Source organism: Hyperolius riggenbachi, chromosome 11 (genome assembly GCF_040937935.1).
Source record: "Hyperolius riggenbachi isolate aHypRig1 chromosome 11, aHypRig1.pri, whole genome shotgun sequence".
In the NCBI taxonomy this organism is placed as follows: domain Eukaryota; kingdom Metazoa; phylum Chordata; class Amphibia; order Anura; family Hyperoliidae; genus Hyperolius; species Hyperolius riggenbachi.
Window position 1 is genome coordinate 212279865 of NC_090656.1, and position 19882 is coordinate 212299746.

Below are 19882 nucleotides of genomic sequence, written 5' to 3' on the forward strand. Positions count from 1 at the left end.
TGAACTCTTTGATCTGGAAAAGAAAAAATACAATGTATTTATTCTTCAAAACGTGAACGCAATGGCTACACAAAGCGATTTTGGGAGCGTTTTGAGTTTCTCCTATACTTTCCATTGAGGCGGAATCGCCTCAAAAATGGTCCTGGCACCGCTTTACTAAACGGACAGCGCACGACCCACGCTAATATAAACCTTCTCATAGACATTCACAATCGTTTGCTGGGCGATTTTAAAAATCACTTGCGTGTAAAAAAAACTCTGAAAACGCCTGCAGTGTGAACGAGCCCTAACAACACTGGGGAAATCGCTATACAAAGCGCTTTTTCAAGCGTTTTGAGATTTCCTTATACCTGCCATTATAGGGAAATCACCCCAAAAATGTTACAAGCAGCGCTTTGGTGAGCGGATCGGAATCGAACCCCTCAGGTGTGAACACTCTCATAGGGAATCATTGCACAAGCGCTTTTAGGCCTCGTTCACATTTTGTTCCGATCACGGTTGTGTTTGCGTTGGGCGTGTTTCTGTGAGTTTTGGTGAGCATTTTTGTAAACGCTTTTGCAGAGCGATTCTGTTTTCTCACTTCCTGATACCAGTCAGGAAGTGAACTCTTGGATCCGGAAAATAATAGAATGTATTTATTCTTAAAAACGCTTACGCAATTGCTGCACAAAGCGATTTTGTGAGCATTTTGCATTTTTCCTATACCTTCCATTGAGGCAAATCGCCTCAAAAATGGCCCAAGCACCGCTTTTCTGAACGGATCTGAAACGAACCGCTCAGATGTGAACTCTCTCATAGAGAATAATTGCACAAACGCTTTTAGGGCGATATGGTAAAATCGCCAGCGCTTAAAGAACTCCAAAAGCGCCTCCAGAGTAAACAAGCCCTTAGGGTGATTTTCAAAATCGCCGGTGCTTAAAAAAAGGCGAAAAACACCCTAGGCGTGAACAAGCCCTTAGAAGGCGGCAACAGGAGGGTCCCCTACCCACTCTCTTGCACTCCGTCTCCCCCTCCCTAGATGCATGGTGCCGGGTCACTCACCTGCTCTCAGCGCTGAGATCTTCATCTGCCTGTTCAGCGCCCTGTATCCATGGCTACAGGGTTGCCTCATGTGACCTGTTACATGCTGCTGGGTCAAATGAGTCGCTGGCGCTGCTGTAGTCAGATAGGAAGCAGGACTTCGGGCCCATTCACACTTGAAAGCGCAAAACGCAGTCGATTACCCCCGGAGTTTTGCGGGAGTGATTTTTCCGCGATTTAACGCTGAAAAATTACTGGACACTGCAGCGATTTTCCCGCGATTGTGTTTAGCGCTTCTATAGCACTGAAACGCAAACGGCGGGAAATCACCTGAAAATGGTGCAGGCTACACGTTTGGCGATTTGCGTTAATCGCCGGAGATTAACGCAAATTGCCCAAGTAAGAACGGGCCCATAGGGTATTATAGCACTAGCGCTTCAGCGTTTTGCCGAAATCGCCGGCAAAACACTCTAGTGTGAATGGGCCCTCAACATGTGTCTAGAACTGTCCCTGGCTGTCTACAGTGCGTTTCTGGGTATTGCGTGCAAACATGTTATGAACTAGACTTAAAATGTGCGTTTTTCATGCACAAATGTGAACATAGGCCCAGTGCACACCGAGCGGATTTGGATGCGATCCGCTGGCCGTATCCGCCTGTAAATCCGCTTGGCTAATGTATTTCAATAGGCTGGTGCACACCAGAGCGGGTCGGTTTTAGCTGAAACGCAAACTCGCGGGCTGCAGCATTTTTTGGATTTCGGAGGCATTTCTACCTTCAATGTTAAGTATAGAAAAAATGCGGTTTTCTAGGTGTTTTTGTTACAGTAGCTGGGCCCTTTTCCACTAGCAATCGCTAGCGTTTACACTAAACGCTAGCGATTGCTGAATCGCAAGTGCAGGAAACTTCCCGGCGATTGCGTTCATGATTTTGCTATGCAATGCACTGCATAGCAAAATCGCGGCAAAGATTGCTCCGCGGTACGATCGCGTCTGAGTCAAAAACGAATTGCGGTAGTGGAAATTACCTACCGCGATTCCTATGTTAAAAAGAAAACCGTAGCGATTTCAAAATCACTAGCGGTTTGCGATTCAGTATCGCAAACGCCACTAGTGGAAAAGGGCCCTTACTGTAACAATATCTGTAATCTGCTACACAAAAAAAACGCTACACAAAACCGCAAAACACTTCATAATAATAAGAAAAAAAACGCTTCAAAAACCACTAGCGTTTTGCGGATCTGCTAGCGGTTTTTGGTGTGCACTAGGCCTTTGGCCACTAACTGTCCAATTTCTAGCGAAAAATCGTTCGAGCGATCAGAAATTCTGATCGGGCGAAAAAATGGTTCACTACACCATCAACTAACCAATCTTTGCTTCCTATCTATCACGACCACCAAGAAAATCCAAATTTTCGTTAGACGAAAATTCATTCGGGCGACATTTTTTTCACTCGTTCATAATCGATTGTGTCCACCAATGGAGATTATTTACAACCAATCCGATCAGAATTTTTGATCGCTCAAACGATTTTTCGCTAGAAATTGGACCGTTAGTGGCCAGCTTACACTATTTAAACCTAAGTATTCCTAATATCCTTTACAGTAAATATTCTATATTGATAGCACTATATTCATGCTAAATATGTATATTTGTATATTGCTAGCAGCAATAATGATCCCTCCATAGAGTCACTGTATAGGAATAGCTACTGACTTCAAAAATAAATATTTGTATATTGCCAGCGGTAATCATAATCCCTAGAAGAGTCACTGTATAAACCTGGCCTATGATATGAATACAATAACTCAATACTGAGGCATTACTCGCAGTAAACTCTATAGAGTCAGTGTATAAGAATAACATGTGCTGATGTAAAACAAGCTAATAAATAGCTGGGGTGTGATGAGTCCTGCATTGCCCATGATGCCTCCACATCCTGCTGTCCCCATGCCATGCAGCCATTGTCACACTTCCCTTGGGTGCAATTACGACAGCTGAGTGACAGCAGCTGGCTGCGTGGGCGGGGCCAGACCGGCTGGGAGCCGGGAGGGGATTGGCTGGGCGCCGGCGAGGCACGCCCTCCCGTCTCCACTCCCTGTAGACAGCGCAGAGCAATGTGAGCCGAGCTGTCAGTGATCGCTGTTGGATCTGCGCTAGTGTGTTTTCTGCTCCTGCTGGGATCTATAGAAAGCTTGTATCTGGGCTGGGATCTACTGTACCCTGGGATACTATGGCTGCATGCTGACTTTCCTGCCTGCCCCCCGCCTAGAAGGGGGTCTGAGATCTGCTCATGGTAAGTTAGCTGCTACCTGTCAACTTTTGTATGCTTCATGTAGTAACAAGTGATCAGTGTTAGGGACAAGCAGTGTCATCTGGCCAGGGTGACTGTCACAGCATGGTAGGGGGACTGTCACAGCCTGCCACACTGCCTGACTTATGACAGGTCCTCCTTACTCCCCACGGGGGGCTCCAGGTTCTGATCCACTTTCAGGCAAGTGATCACTGACTTTGCACCTTTGCACTGGCTGCCTGTCCTCTGGGACTTTGTAATACTGGCAAAGGAGTCACAGCAAGCACCTAGCAAGTTTCCTTGAGTTTTAGAAAACTTTCCCTTTGCCAAAATAATAATAGGATTTCAGCACAGACCTGGTGGAATGCCAAATCCCTTGTTTTTAATCAAATGACATCCAGTTTCTGTGGGTTTTGTTTTTGTGTGTGTTGGTCTTTGGACTTATATAAGCACTTGTTAGAAAGTTGCCCTTTGGAAGCCACAAAGTGATTATTGTGAAATAAGTCTACAGCTTTCAGGACTGCCCACAGCTGGATCATCCACAAGGCAATTCCAGGCAGTTGCCTAGGACTTGGAGAGAGTTTAGGGGCCTGGTGGATGCTAGCCCCCGCCAAATCTTACTAAAAAATGTCAGGTGACCATCAGTGGGGAGCAAAAACTGCTATCTTGCCTAGGGTCTCTGTTCCAATATCCAAGCAAGCAGCATACATTTATACAGTTATTAGTTGCCCACCAAGGGGGATATGGGGGGAAGGTGGTATTAGTCCCCATCAGGGGGGATATAAGTTGGGAGGGGGGATTAAATATCCCATTTCATCTTGATCTGGATGAAGATGTTGTGTCCCTGGAAAATATTAATAATAAATGTATGTATCATTTATGCATAAGGCACTAGCAAAATGACACAGTGCTGTCTATCAGTGTTTCCCAACATCATTTTGATATATACCCCTTTTGAGTTCCTCTGCTCCCCAAGTTCCCCTTGTTATGGTGAGATTAGGTACTCTTTGACATAGATATAGCTTTAAAGGGAACCTAAAGGAATGCTTTCGCATGTATTTCCTTTTAAGCAATACCAGTTGCCCGGCTATCCTGTTGATCTTTCATGTATCAGTAGTGTCTGAATCGCACACCTGAAACAAGCATGTAGCTAATCCAGTCAGACTTCAGTCAGAGCACCTGATCTGCATGCTTGTTCAGTCTATGGCTAACAGTATTAAAGTATGGGATCAGCAGGCCAGCCGGGCAATATGCATTTTTTAAAAGGAAATAAATATGGCAACTTCTATATCAGTCTTGCTTTAGATTCCCTTTGATAGTAGTACACCGTAATTGTGTCTAAACAGTTTTCATGCAGTTAATGCTTTTCATGCTTTTAATTAAGGCCTGGTTCATGCTTGGATTGCCAAACGTTTGAGGCGCACATTTTCAGCGATTTTTCTGCGCTTTGCGATTCTTGTTCAAGAGAATAAGAATGGCAATCACCTCCAGAATGCTGCACACAGCGGGTTTTATACAAATAAACGCTGCTGTGAGAATGGTCCCATAGAGAAACAGTTGTCGCCGGCGATTAGCAAATCGCTGAAACATGCCTCAAAAGCGCACGAGTGGGAATCGGCCCTAAAATACCAATTGGGTGGTGTTATTATATTTTATAGGATTTATCATTTTCAAAAACTTTTGTTATACTCCATTAACTACATCAAGCCCAAGTACCTCCTGGACTCATCCGATGTACCCCTGGGGTACGGGGAGCACTTATTGAAGCTATACATGATATAAGTGAAGTACCGGTAAATCATGATCTTGATATTTGTGTTGTGATAGGGTGTTTCAGCCTTTGGTGTCAGGATAGGCATGAGCAGGAAGTAGTTTCATCCATTTAGCAACAGAGTGTCCAGGGAATACATTACTATACTTGTTCTTCATTAAATCACCTTCAGTGAATTACATATTGCTGTATCGCAGTGGCTGGCTAGTGTAATGGTGAAAGGCTCTGCCTCTGACACTGGAGACCTGGGTTTGAATCCTGTTCAGTAAGCTCTACCTATTCAGTAAGGAGACATTGGGCTAGATCCATAACACTGCTACTGCCTATATAGCGCGCTCTAGTGGCTGCGGCTCTGTTGCTTTTTGTCCGCCAGGAGAAAATTGATATATAAATGTTCTGTGCCTTGTCTGTTAAAGAAAATCTGTATTGTTAAAATCGCACAAAAGTAAACATACCAGTGCGTTAGGGGACATCTCCTATTACCCTCTGTCACAATTTCGCCGCTCCTCCCTGGTTAAAAACTGTTTTAAAAAGTTTGTTTATAAACAAACAAAATGGCCACCAAAACAGGAAGTAGGTTGATGTACAGTATGTCCACACATAGAAAATACATCCATACACAAGCAGGCTGTATACACCCTTCCTTTTGAATCTCAAGAGATCATTTGTGTGTTTCTTTCCCCCTGCAGTTCTCATGCACTGAAGTTTCAGGTTGCTCGTTTCTTCCTGCAAACAGCTTTGCCCTTGTCTGTAATTCTTCAGTATGTGAAAGCCCAGCCAGCTCAGAGGATGATTTATCCAGCTTGTAAAAGATAAGAGAGAAGCTGCCCTAATCTAAATAATACACAGGCAGTGTGCATAGAGGGGCCTGGAAGGAGTTCATAGCAGAACCACAACACTGAAGAACTTGGCAGCCTTCCAGACACAGGCTGACAAGTCTGACAGGGGAAAGATACATTGATTTATTACAGAGACTGTGATAGTAGAAAGTGCTGCAGTAAGCCAGAACACATTAGAATAGCTTTTGGAACTTGTAGGATGATAAAAAACAGGATGCAATTTTTGTTACGGAGTCTCTTTAAGCTACGTACACACATGCGACAACGATCGTTCGCTGTGAACGACGAACGATCTTTTAATTGAGGAAAGAACGACCTAAGTAAAGTTAGTTTTAAAATGTGTGTAACGATCTGATCATTAGAACGAACGTTACATCAAGTAAAGCAACTATTGCGCTTGCGCATCAAAATGAAAAGTTCCATGGAGAAATAGTGAAATGCGCATGTCAAACCTAGTACGAACGACCGTTTCCAACGATTAACTACTTTTGCAAACGATCGTCGTTGGAAAAAATCCGCCAAGATAGATCGTTCTTTTTTAACGATCTAGCTTGTCCGTCGTTAGACTTAATGGTCGTTGGCTGCTTTTTCTTAAACGATCGGCGTTTGAAACGATCGGGGAACAATCGTTTCAAACAACCATAGTCGCATGTGTGTACGCACCTTAAGGGGCTCATTCACACGACCAGCTGCCATGATGGTCATATTAACTTTTTCCTGCGTCCGTTAAATCGCCAGTACACACACGTCGTAATTATTGCGTTTTGTCCCGGCATTCACTACAACACCGCGGCACGTCCACTAGAATGGTAACCCTTTAAAAATGCAAACCATAAAAACCTGCACTGTAAGATAAATACCTATTTATTGAGATTGTATATCCCTTACCTGGGCAATGTATAGCTGCATGTTAACGGCACAGTTTGTACGAACCTATTTTCAATCAAATTATTTAGATCGTATTGTGTGAAAACAGAGCAGCTGGTGGGTCCAGTCGATCTTGAACAATCACATTGTGGATCGGTTCCTTAAAGAAATGGTTTGTTGAGTGTCACATTTTTTGTAGATCAGATTGTAACTAGTTTAGATACGATCCAAAGTTGGATATTTGAAATGCTGTGAATCACTCTATTATTGAAGTGGGAAAGATATGCTGGCTGACACATTTATTTCCTTTTGAACGATACCAGTTGCCTGGCTGTCCTACTGATCTTCCGTGCATGACCAGTGTCTTAATCACACGCCTGAAACAAACTTCAGTCAAACATCTGACCTGCATGCTTGTTCAGACTCTATGGCTAAAAGTGTTAGAGGCAGAAGATCAGCAGGACAGCCAGGCAATGTGTATTGTTTAAAAGAAAATACATATGTCAGCCTCCATATCTCTCTCACGTCAGTTGACTTTTAAGATATATTTTGTAGTTGTAGAAGGATAGGGGATGAGTTAGAACCACTGTTAGTTTCTTACTGTTGTCTGGGTTACCGCTGGGGGCATTTCCTGTAACTTTCTGTCTTGTGACACCCAAATATGTATCAGAAGATGTTCAGAAAGTGAGTAAAAATGTATGTTCCGGGGAATTCTCCTCACTTCTTGGACTGGTGACACCGCGGGTGCTGCTGTAAATTTTGATGTCACTGCAAGAAAATGAGAAAATATTAGTAGTGGGAAGATGGCAATGAAGAAATTCACTGTGTGAAATAAGGAAAAACCATGTGTGAGTTTCTGTGGAGATTATCTCTACTTCCTGGGGCACAAATTGAACAACATTCCCCCTGACAGGGGCACAAGCAAGAATAAATCCCACTAGAGATTGGATTCCTTCTATCTGACTGAAACAGCCAAAACATTTTTTGGGGGGCGGAGTTATTCTTTAACCTGGAGCTCAGTCACAGGTGCCTGGCTCTTCTACTGACCACATATGCTATTGCTCCGTTATTGCCTGATGAAGCGGGATCAAACCTGCGAAACGCGTTGCATATTTGGAGTTCATAAATAAAGTATATTGACTGTCTTTACTACAGTCGTTGTGTGTCTACTTGGAGTAGGTAAGTCCACCACTGCCTCCTCTACCAAGAATTTGGTTTTAAGCTCATTTAGCTCCCTTTTATCCTTTTGGCGCCTCTGTTCTCCTGCATAATATTGAGTGCACCCTGGGTGGAGGGTTGAACCCCCTTTTTTCTCATCTACAGAGAGCGACTTCTTATTCCTGAGTGGGGTCGGGAAAAACCCCCACCTGCCTTTTACAGTGGTTGCCTAATGGTAACTCTGGTTTGTGAGTATTAATATTTACTCTATCTAGTAACCATTTACCAGTACATGTTACACTAATGGGGCTCTTGATGTTCCCTGTTTTTACATTTGGTGCCCTGGCTGGGCCATATATAGGTACGAGAGATAAGATATAACCATTTACTTTGATGAAATCTGGGCCATTGTATCAGCAAGGGAAAACTGGAAGGAAAAGGTCCAAAGTGCACATGTGCTATCAGCCAATCACGTCTCAGTTTACTGAAGCTAGATCTTAAAGAGGAACTCCAGAGAAAATAATGTAATAAAAAAAAGTGCTTTATTATTACAATAATTATGTATAAATGATTTAGTCAGTGTTTGCCCATTGTAAAATCTTTCCTCTCCCTGATTTACATTCTGACATTTACCACATGGTGACATTTGTAGTGCTGGCAGGTGATGTCAGTGGAAGGAGATGCTGCTTGCTTTTTTGGCAGTTGGAAACAGCTGTAAACAGCAATTTCCCACAATGCAATGAGATTCACAGACAGGAAACTGTCAGGACCATGGTCTTGACATCACACTGTGGGAGGGGTTTCATCACAATATCAGCCATACAGAGCCCTCTAATGATCCGTTTGTGAAAAGGAATAGATTTCTCATGTAAAAGGGAGTATCAGTTACCAATTGGGATGAAGTTCAATTCTTGGTTACGGTTTCTCTTTAAGCTACAAACAAGCTTTAAAGTGATCCTTAAGTCAACTATAAAAAATGAGATTTACTCACCTGGGGCTTCCCTCAGCCCCCAGCAGCCGATCGGTGCCCTCGCAGCCCCGTTCTGACGCTCCAGGACCCGCCGGCGGACACTTCTGGTTTGGCCGTCACCGGCCGACAGGCATGGGAACGAGATAGCAGCATAGGGGCGATATACAGGCTGGGAACGCGAAGAATCACTCGCGTTCCCATGCCTGTTGGCCGGTGATGGCCAAACCGGAAGTGTTCGCCGGCGGGTCCTGGGCCCAGGTGAGTAAATCTCATTTTTTATAGTTGACTTAAGGTTCACTTTAAAGTGGACCTGAACTCTTGCACAGGACAGAATGAAAACACAAAGAAATGCACCCTATATGTATTTAAAGAGTTTAACCTAATTCCCCCTTATCTGTGACTAATCATAAGAGTAATTTGATCTCTCAGCTGTGTCAGTTGGCTGCCTTGGCCAAGCAGCTAATTTACAAAACAGGATGTTAACCCTATGTCTGCTTCTATGAAAGCAGGAATAAGACACTACAGATTTATTGCAGGATTTGTATCAGCTTTAACAAAGACATGTTTTTCTTTAAAGGTTATGATGCTGTTGCTTATCTTTTAGAGCAGAGGGCAAGTCCTGAGATACAAGTTTGTAATGGTGTTGCTCTCCTCTTTTGCATTCTGCTAAAACAGATCGCACTAAATTCCTTAAAATCGCAGCAACACAGTGTCAGCCTCCACCCCCCCCCCTTGTCCATACTGAAGAACATGTCACTTGGCTGGGAATGAGCAGCGTGTCTGTACAGCACTTGTTCCCCATAACCATAATTTCTGCAAAAGTTTCAAGTCTTGCGCAGCTTCCAAATAGACTGCTTGTAATTGGTCGCTGTTGGTTGCTATGCTTAGCGAGTGCACTTTGCACTGCCTTATTGAATAAACTGTAGGGTGATTTATGATGCCTAGTAATAATAAACATCACAGCCTTGCGGTGAGTGCTTACTTGCTTTATAGAGCGCCTGTTCAGAGCCGGTTTTATGATCAGTAATGGGAGCCTGGATCCTTGTAACTAGAGCGTTATACAGATTACATAGGAGACTTGTGTACTAATGGGCATAGTGTGTTGTTTCATCTGCTTTTTTATAGTTAGACTTTTGCTTTCCTGCCACCATTTTTGTTGTTGCCATAACATTAGAGCCTGAAAACTATATCTACTCTATGGACCTCATTTCTTAAAGGGAACCTGAGAAGGATATGGAGGGTGACATATTTATTGAAAAAGAACGTGAGATGTGAGACCTAAGGAAGCTGCCATATTTATTTCCTTTTAAACAATACCAGTTGCCCGGCAGTCCTGCGGCTCTTTCTGGTCAGTAGGGGCAAAATCACACACCTGAAACAAGCTTGCCGCTAATCTTGTCAGATTTGTCATAGACATCTGATTTGCATGCTTGTTCAGGGCGTATGGCTTAAAGTATTAGGGGCAGAGGATCAGCAGGACAGCCTGCCATTGAGCATTATTTAAAAGCAAACAAACATGTCAGCCTCCATATCCCTCTCACCTTAGGTTCCCTTTGAAGGGCAACTGAAGTGGGAGACATATGAAGGCTGCCATGGTTATTTCCTTTTAAACAATACCTGCCTGTCCTGCAGATTTTTGCCGGAAACATATGATCTGCCTGCTTTTTCAGGGTCTATGGCTAAAAGTATTAGAGGCAGAGGATCAGCAGGACTGCCAGACAGTGTGCATTGTTTAAAAGGAAATAAATATGGCAGTCCCCAGCTCCAGTCCTTGTACAAATGTAGTCTGAGAAGGTCCAGAGGTGCTGTCCCTGACTGTGAAGCACGAGTTTGTCTCCCTAGTCAGAGAGAGGAAAAAAAGCAGACTAGTGATTCGTGACACATTTACACAAACCTTAGCCCCAGTCCTTGTACAAATGTAGTAAGTGTCTGAGAATGCCTAAAGGTACTGCCCCTGACTGTGAAGCATGAGGTCATGAGTTTGACTCCCGGATCAGAGAGAAAAAAATGGAAAGCAGGCTAGCAATTAGTGATATATCTGCACAACCTTAGCCCCAGTCTTTGTACAAATGTAGTAAATTGAGCCCAATAACTGTAAAGCATGCATCATACCATGGTACATACCTGCCATAGCTGAGCAATTATTACTAATTATAATACAGTAAATCTGAGCTGTAGGGTCATTATGTAAATTCTAATGAATTACAATGTGGGAATATCATGCTAATAACGATTACACAACCGAAGTCCATGTATTTCTCAGTGATACTGGCTGGGCAGCATGGAGGATGTGTAACCTTTATGCAGTGCTGGTGGATTTAATTCCCAGTGATAGATGTCACAGCAAGTCACTCCTCCCCGGTTATCTCACATTCACTCCAGATCTTCCCACAAACTGTAATAGAAGTTCTAATCCTTCCACTGGTAACCACTTAACGACCGCCTAACGCCGATAGGCGGCGGCTGGCCGTAAGTGGATTTACATGGAAGTTCACGGAGGGTGTCTCCGTGAACAGCCTGCGAGCCTCCGATCGCAGCTCGCAGGCGAAATGTAAACACGCAGGGAAAAAAATCCCCTGTGTTAACATCTTATGGCGCTGCTGTCGCAGCAGCGCCATAAAGGAGATTGGCGATCCCCGGCCTCTGATTGGCCGGGGATCGCAGCCGTCTGATAGGGGGGACGTCTGAAAACGTGCAAACTCACCAAACACTTATTGTGAACACTAGTATTATGAAAAGCTGCAGCAGAGTTATTGCATTGTCAGTAACGGGATTACACCTCTAGTAATGACATGCTGTTGGTGACAGTGACACCTATAGCGAGGTCATTATATATGTAATTGCTCCCTGGCGACAGGTGATCTGCACAGCCTCACACAGTTCAGTTTCTGTTTCTTGGATCTTGTTCCCAGGCGTCATTCACATCCCAGTAAATCATTTATTAATGTGCTTTGTGTCTATAGCACATGGAGAGCTGCTTCCACCCTGTGCAGGAACACCCAGCCCCCCCCCCCCCCCCCTCCTTCTGACACAAGAGGGGTCCTGTTACACAACACCCCAGCTTCCCATCGCTCATCCTTGTCTCCTGTGATGTCATTGTGACTAATATCTCAACCACTTCCTCTGCAACTTGCTAAGTATGTTCAAGAGGATGCTTTATTGTATCTGTAATCTCTCTGGTGCTGATCGGGGGAGATACTGTTGGGGGAGGATTAAGGCCCATACACACGTCGGACTTGCGAACGACGGGTCGTTTGAACGTCCCGTCGCTCAAACTCAGTCTTATCACCCGAACGACAGTCTGTACACACGCCCGATTTCGTGTGCGGACGACGGGACGTTCAAACGACCCGTCCGCAAAAGTCCAACGTGTGTATGGGCCTTTAGACATCAGACATTTTCCCTGAAACTTTCTACTGCTGTAATTAGTGGGGTTGTACATTGTGTACTTTTTCCTAGTGATGTCATGATGCTCCTTCCAGCAGTTATCCCTGCCCCTGTACTGCCATGCCCCTTCTTCCAACCTGCACCTATGACTGCCACTGTGCTGCCATGCCTCCTTCTCCTAGCCTGTCCCATGCTGTGCTGCCATACCTCCCCCTTCCAACTTGGACCTATAAGTAACCTATGCTGCCATGCCTCCCGCTCCCAGCCTGCACCTATCAGTGTCCCTATGCTGCCAGCCATAACCCTCCTTCCAACCTGCACCTATCACTGCCCCTGTGCTGCCATGCCTCCTTCTCCTAGCCTGTCCCATGCTGTGCTGCCATGCCACCCCCTTCCAACTTGGACCTATAAGTGACCTATGCTGCCATTCCTCCCCCTCCCAGCCTGCACCTATCGGTGTCCTTTGCTGCTATGCCCACTCCTTCCAACCAGCACATATATCATTGTACCTGTGCTGCCATGCCTGCACCTGTCAGTGTGTCTGTGCTGCCATGCCTCCTCCCTCCAGCCTGCACCTGTCAGTGTGTCTGTGCTGCCATGCCTCCTCCCTCCAGCCTGCACCTGTCAGTGTGTCTGTGCTGCCATGCCTCCTCCCTCCAGCCTGCACCTGTCAGTGTGTCTGTGCTGCCATGCCTCCTCCCTCCAGCCTGCACTTGTCAGTGTGTCTGTGCTGCCATGCCTCCTCCCTCCAGCCTGCACCTGTCAGTGTGCCTGTGCTGCCATGCCTCCTCCCTCCAGCCTGCACCTGTCAGTGTGCCTGTGCTGCCATGCCTCCTCCCTCCAGCCTGCACCTGTCAGTGTGTCTGTGCTGCCATGCCTCCTCCCTCCAGCCTGCACCTGTCAGTGTGTCTGTGCTGCCATGCCTCCTCCCTCCAGCCTGCACCTGTCAGTGTGTCTGTGCTGCCATGCCTCCTCCCTCCAGCCTGCACCTGTCAGTGTGTCTGTGCTGCCATGCCTCCTCCCTCCAGCCTGCACCTGTCAGTGTGTCTGTGCTGCCATGCCTCCTCCCTCCAGCCTGCACCTGTCAGTGTGTCTGTGCTGCCATGCCTCCTCCCTCCAGCCTGCACCTGTCAGTGTGTCTGTGCTGCCATGATCCTCCCTCCAGCCTGCACCTGTCAGTGTCCCTGTGCTGCCATGCCTCCTCCCTCCAGCCTCCACCTGTCAGTGTGTCTGTGCTGCCATGCCTCCTACCTCCAGCCTGCACCTGTCAGTGTGTCTGTGCTGCCATGCCTCCTCCCTCCAGCCTGCACCTGTCAGTGTGTCTGTGCTGCCATGCCTCCGCCCTCCAGCCTGCACCTGTCAGTGTGCCTGTGCTGCCATGCTCCCTCACAGCAGAAAAGCCACCAGGAAAGAGAGAGCATTGCCAGCTTGTGTAAGCAAAGCCTAACAGAAATGAAACCTCAAATAACATCTAATTATTAAAAATGCAAATTTAATTTAATATTGAGTGATATTTATAGGAACCATTAGTACTATTGGCTTCTACTAGTGGGGTTGATGCATGCATATATCATTGCTGGTTGGTCCACTTTATTGAACACATGACTCATTATGCTAAACAAGGCTTATCTCACGTGTCAGCCAGTGTGATCAGGCAGCACCACTCGCTATCTGATGCACCTGACTGTGCTTCCTGCCTTGCTTTCCAGAGAGTAGAAGCTTTCCAAGGGGCTGTATACTGTATATTTGTCATGAGGAAGTAGGTGGGTAGTGTGAGGGTCTCTGTTTGAGGAATACTAGCCCCGCTCCCCAGGCATAGAAGATAGAAATAAGCAGAGATAAGAGACAAGCCACATGTATGTTACCCCTGAACTCTAGTTACCAGACCACTATGCCTGTCAGCACTGGTGGGGGAAGGGGGTATTGTTGCTTTTCTAGTGGGTGGACAAAGTATGCTCCTCCCCCTAAAAAAAAAACAAAAAAACAACAAAAAAAACAAACAAACAAACAAAAAAACCACTATGGCCTCAATTCACTAAGCTTTATCAAACACTTTATCAAACGTTTGATAATTTATCTCATGGGTAAAATCTGATTTTGAATTCACTAAGGTGTTATATACAGTGGTTTGCAAAAGTATTCGGCCCCCTTGAAGTTTTCCACATTTTGTCACATTACTGCCACAAACATGAATCAATTTTATTGGAATCCCACGTGAAAGACCAATACAAAGTGGTGTACACCTGAAAAGTGGAACGAAAATCATACATGATTCCAAACATTTTTTTACAAATAAATAACTTCAAAGTGGGGTGTGCGTAATTATTCAGCCCCCTTTGGTCTGAGTGCGGTCAGTTGCCCATAGACATTGCCTGATGAGTGCTAATGACTAAATAGAGTGCGCCTGTGTGTAATCTAATGTCAGTACAAATACAGCTGCTCTGCCTCAGAGGTTGTCTAAGAGAATATTGGGAGCAACAACACCATGAAGTCCAAAGAACACACCAGACAGGTCAGGGATAAAGTTATTGAGAAATTTAAAGCAGGCTTAGGCTACAAAAAGATTTCCAAAGCCTTGAACATCCCACGGAACACTGTTCAAGTGATCATTCAGAAATGGAAGGAGTATGGCACAACTGTAAACCTACCAAGACAAGACCGTCCACCTAAACTCACAGGCCGAACAAGGAGAGCGCTGATCAGAAATGCAGTCAAGAGGCACATGGTGACTCTGGACGAGCTGCAGAGATCTACAGCTCAGTTGGGGGAATCTGTCCATAGGACAACTATTAGTCGTGCACTGCACAAAGTTGGCCTTTATGAAACAGTGGCAAGAAGAAATCCATTGTTAACAGAAAAGCATAAGAAGTCCCATTTGCAGTTTGCCACAAGCCATGTGGGGGACCCAGCAAACATGTGGAAGAAGGTGCTCTGGTCAGGTGAGACCAAAATGGAACTTTTTGGCCAAAATGCAAAACGCTATGTGTGGCGGAAAACTAACACTGCACATCACTCTGAACACACCATCCCCACTGTCAAATATGGTGGTGGCAGCATCATGCTCTGGGGGTGCTTCTCTTCAGCAGGGACAGGGAAGCTGGTCAGAGTTGATGGGAACATGGATGAACCTGGATGGAGCCAAATACAGGGCAATCCTGGAAGAAAAACTCTTGGAGTTTGCAAAAGACTTGAGACAGGGGCGGAGGTTTACCTTCCAGCAGGACAATTACCCTAAACATAAAGCCAGGGCAACAATGGAATGGTTTAAAAACAAAACATATCCATGTGTTAGAATGGCCCAGTCAAAGTCCAGATCTAAATCCAATCGAGAATCTGTGGCAAGATCTGAAAACTGCTGTTCACAAACGCTGTCCATGTAATCTGACTGAGCTGGAGCTGTTTTGCAAAGAAGAATGGGTAAGGATTTCAGTCTCTAGATGTGCAAAGCTGGTAGAGACATACCCTAAAAGACTGGCAGCTGTAATTGCAGCAAAAGGTGGTTCTACACAGTATTTACTCAGGGGGCCGAATAATTACACACACCTTGGAAATGAAGGCCACAATTTAATGGTGTTTGGCGAATTAAGTGATTACCTGCTCTTGTTAATAAGTTCATTGGTCGCCTACAACAATGTTTCTCAACTTTTCATGGGGTACCCCTTTTAAAAAGCCTGTGCTGGCCAAGTACCCCTGATATGATAAAGATGATCTCAAGTACATCTTGAGACAGATACACTTAATAGTAGTACTTGATGATTGTTTCTAAACCGTTGCCACACATTTGCTATTGTTTTTAATTAGCTGAAATACTAGTTTGGCTGTTGTTTATATAGGATTTATTTTCTGACACCTTAAATTTATTACAAAAAATTAAATACGTCAAGCCCAAGTACCCCCTGGACTCATCAGACGTACGCGTACCACAAGTTGAGAACCTCTGGTCTACAAGGCCCCTTGAAAAGGACTACTGTAGAGGGCTAGGGGGGGAAAGCGTTGAGCTCTTGAACTCACAGACTTCTCCCGGTGACGTCAACGGGCGCAATTATACGGAGGTGCAGTGGGCTTGCGACTTTAAAGTCCCAAATTCTGGAAGTGAACCGGCGACGGGGACTGGAGCATCGGTGACTGGTTGCACGGGCACAGGATATCTGCGGGGGACTATTAGAAGCCCGAGGAAAGGTGTGTGTTTTTTTTTTGTTTTTTTTTTAATTTCCCCTATCCCCACAGTACTCCTTTAAGGTGCCCACTAATCATACAGTCTTGATTTTAAAATGTTACCAAATCTGTGTGGTAGTAGGGTAAACTGGGTGAATATACTTCAGGTAGTCCCTCGTATTACATAAAATGGACAAGGTTGTACAATTAAAATTGCATCATTAGTAGGCGTTTTTACACATTTGCTGTATGAACAAAAATTGATTAAATAAATCACGCAAGGATTGTAATACTCTGCCTTTTTCGTAATGTTGATAGAAGTCTACTTTAATTGTTAGAAGTAATCAAATGAGCCATGTTTTATTAAAGGTGGCCATACACTTATCGCTTTACAGCAGATTCGACCATCAGATTTCTGTCAGATGGCTGTCAAGTCCAATCTGGCAGGAATCTATCTGATGTGTGCCACACACTAGGAACAGATATCTAGTAGGAAATCTTTTGAAAAATCTATCTGAGGGCTGGTGCACACCGAGCGGCTTTTTCAGCGTTTTCAGATCCGCTTGCGGCTGCGGATCCGCTTGGTCAATGTATCTCAATGGGGTGGTGCACACCAGAGCGGGAGGCGTTTTGTAGAAACGAATCCTCCCGGGGTGAGGCATTTTTTGGATTGTGGATGCGTTTCTGCCTCAATGTTAAGTATAGGAAAAACGCAAACCGCTCTGATTAACGGCACTTCAGAGCGGTTTGCCAGGCGTTTTTTGTTACAGTAGCTGTTCAGTAACAGCTTTACTGTAACAATATATGAAATCTACTACACCAAAAACGCTTCACAAAACCGCAAAATGCTAGCTGAAACGCTACAGAGAAATAACAAAAAGCGTTAGCATTTTGCGGATCTGCTAGCGGTTTTTGGTGTGCACCAGGCCTAAATGCATTATTGCACCATTAGATCCAATGCAGCTCTATGGGCCATTGACCAGCGATAGATCCACCTAGATTTTCCATCCTGTCAGATCGAAATCGATCACAAATTGATCGATTGGCTGATATGAAAGAATCGATTTCTGATCGATTCTATAGAATTGATCGATTGATGGCTGAAATCGACCAGTGTATGGGATCCTTTAGAAACATCACTCTGTGTAGTGATATCCAAATGTCTGTAGATGATATGATGCTGTATACATACAACATGTAATAGAGTGCCGAATTTAGTGATTGTAAAGTTTATACTATAGTGACTCAATACTTATTTAAAAAAAAAAAGTATCCTTCCACGTTGCTTGAAGAATCTTGTCATCTTGCTTTCATCCTGCTGTCTCCTTGTTGCTTGAGTTCTCTGGGTATCTTTTCTGAAGTGATGCTGTACCATCCTCCATCCTCTTCCAGTCCCTGGGATTCAAATGATGTCATACCGCTGGCACCGCCTATATTTATACAGTAGATGCAGCAGGATGATCCAGTGGCATATGTTAGTGGCGGTGTGGAATATAAATTAATTCAGCTTGCTCAAAGGCCAATGTGCCTTACTTTTGTCAGTCCCCAAAATAATTTCCACCATGATGTCCCCACCCTCTCGCTAGATGCCCACATGGCTTTTACAAAGAGTACGCTGTGTGCATTATTATTTATATTGCGCTGACATCTGCCGCAGCGCTGTACAGAGTATATTGTACTGTCACTTCACTGTCCCGCAGAGGGTCTCACAATCTAATCCCTACCATAGCCGCATGTCTATATAGTGTAGTGTATGTATCATAGTCTATGGCCAATTTTTAGGGGGCAGTCAATGAACTTATCTGTATGTTTTTGGGATGTGGGAGGAGACCGGGGTGCCTGTAGCAAACCCATGCAGACACGGAGAACATACAAACTCCATGCAGATAGTGCCCTGGCTGGACTTTGAACCGGGCACCCAGTGCTGCAAGGCAAGAGTGTTAACCACTATGCCACCGTGCTGCTGTAAAATATGATGATCTGCATTCTTTCTACCTAGAGGACAGAGTCTGGATATAAAAACACTGTGGACTTCATTTGCAGTGTGATCCTGTTTTCCCTTACATCTTGGTAAGAAGCAGGATGTTATCCTACAAGGTGGAGCACTTCAAATTGCAAAGTAATACCAATGAACGTTTCTCGCTGCCGGTAATGAGAGAGGGTTCCGTCCACAAAGAATGCTGAGGTGTTGACATTTTAATTACTCTTCCGTTCTGCAACAGTTAAGAATAGCTTTGCATGAAAATTGTAGTTCCAGAGTACCCAGCAAGCTCGTGGTGAGCCAGAACTCCTAGGAGTGTGTAAGGCGTTGTCCTCATTAGTAATCGCCAGCGCAATCGCAAGCGCTGAGCGCTTTTGTGTGTGCTTTTGAAAGCTCTTTTCCCAGCGCTTTCTGAGCATTTAGCGTTTTTTAGGAGCGCTTTTCTAAGCACTTTTGTTAGGCGACTGAGACTGAAGGAGGCACAAAGGAGGAAAAAAGGGGACACAGAGGGACACAGTGGCAGCTGCCTGCAACTTACGCTAAGCTGATGCAGCAGAAGCAAGTAATAGAACACCCATGGGGCGGGGCTTTGTTCAGGGGGCGTGGCTTAATCCAGCAACATGGCGCCCCCAGGACCAATGGCACTCCAGGCAATGGCCTGTACCGCCTATGCCTAAAGGTGCCCCTGCTTAAGGAGCCATGGCCCTTTAGTAGTCAGTGCCAAAAAGTTGCATGCTGGGGGTTATTTTTATCTATAATATATTCCTCCTTCGCTTTATTTCCCTGACTAGCTGAAACCTGATCCCCCTGCTCACTTGTGTTTACAAGTAAGGCAGAGGTGACTCTGTTTGGAGAAGAAAAGAAAAAAAGTTAAGGGAAGAATGACGTCAGGATTTAGCCTCCGCTGTGGGCAAAAGACATGGCCCCCACCAGAAACAGAATTCTCTTCATTTGCTATATAATATTCACTGAAATCAAAACGTGGAAGGTACAATACATGTGTTATGTAAGTAGCTCAAGTATCTATCTACTTATATATGTGTTTTGTTTTCCCTGGCATAGTATGGCTGACCCTCCTGCTTTACACACCAGGACGTTACGTTTAGGGGACGTTATAGGGCACATAACGTGCCCCTAACGCAACGCCTGGTGGTGTTGGAGCAGGACGCTACCAAGAGCCGCGTTTCAAGCAGCTCTTGGTGCGCCTGCTCTGTCGGAGGCGCTGCGGAGACCACGTGAGCGGAGCTCTCCGCATCACGTGGTCCCACCAGCCAATCAGCGGCCGCTCCAAAGGGTAAACACTGCAAGTGCAGTGAATGCCAAGTAGCCATGTGCTTGGCTACGTAGCGGCCTCTCCCCGCCTCCTCTCCGCCCCTAAAAAAAAAAATTCACCCATACTGAGCATGTGCAAACAGTCTGCATGCAGTACGTTGTCTTGACGTGA

At 45.1% G+C, this 19882-nt stretch overlaps 1 protein-coding gene across 12 annotated transcripts in view; it reads left to right on the plus strand.

Annotated features, from left to right (window-relative positions):
* Positions 1-19882, plus strand: part of MICAL2 (microtubule associated monooxygenase, calponin and LIM domain containing 2) — a 367727-nt gene that overhangs the window by 22320 nt on the left and 325525 nt on the right. For 11 of the 12 annotated variants that reach the window (XM_068261192.1, XM_068261195.1, XM_068261196.1 and 8 more), the window contains exon 1: positions 3128-3313. The exons of the other annotated variant lie outside the window; for it this stretch is intronic. The gene's annotated coding sequence lies outside the window, so the exon portion shown is untranslated. Of the gene's footprint in view, positions 1-3127; positions 3314-19882 lie in introns of those variants that run through there. 12 annotated transcript variants of the gene reach the window in all.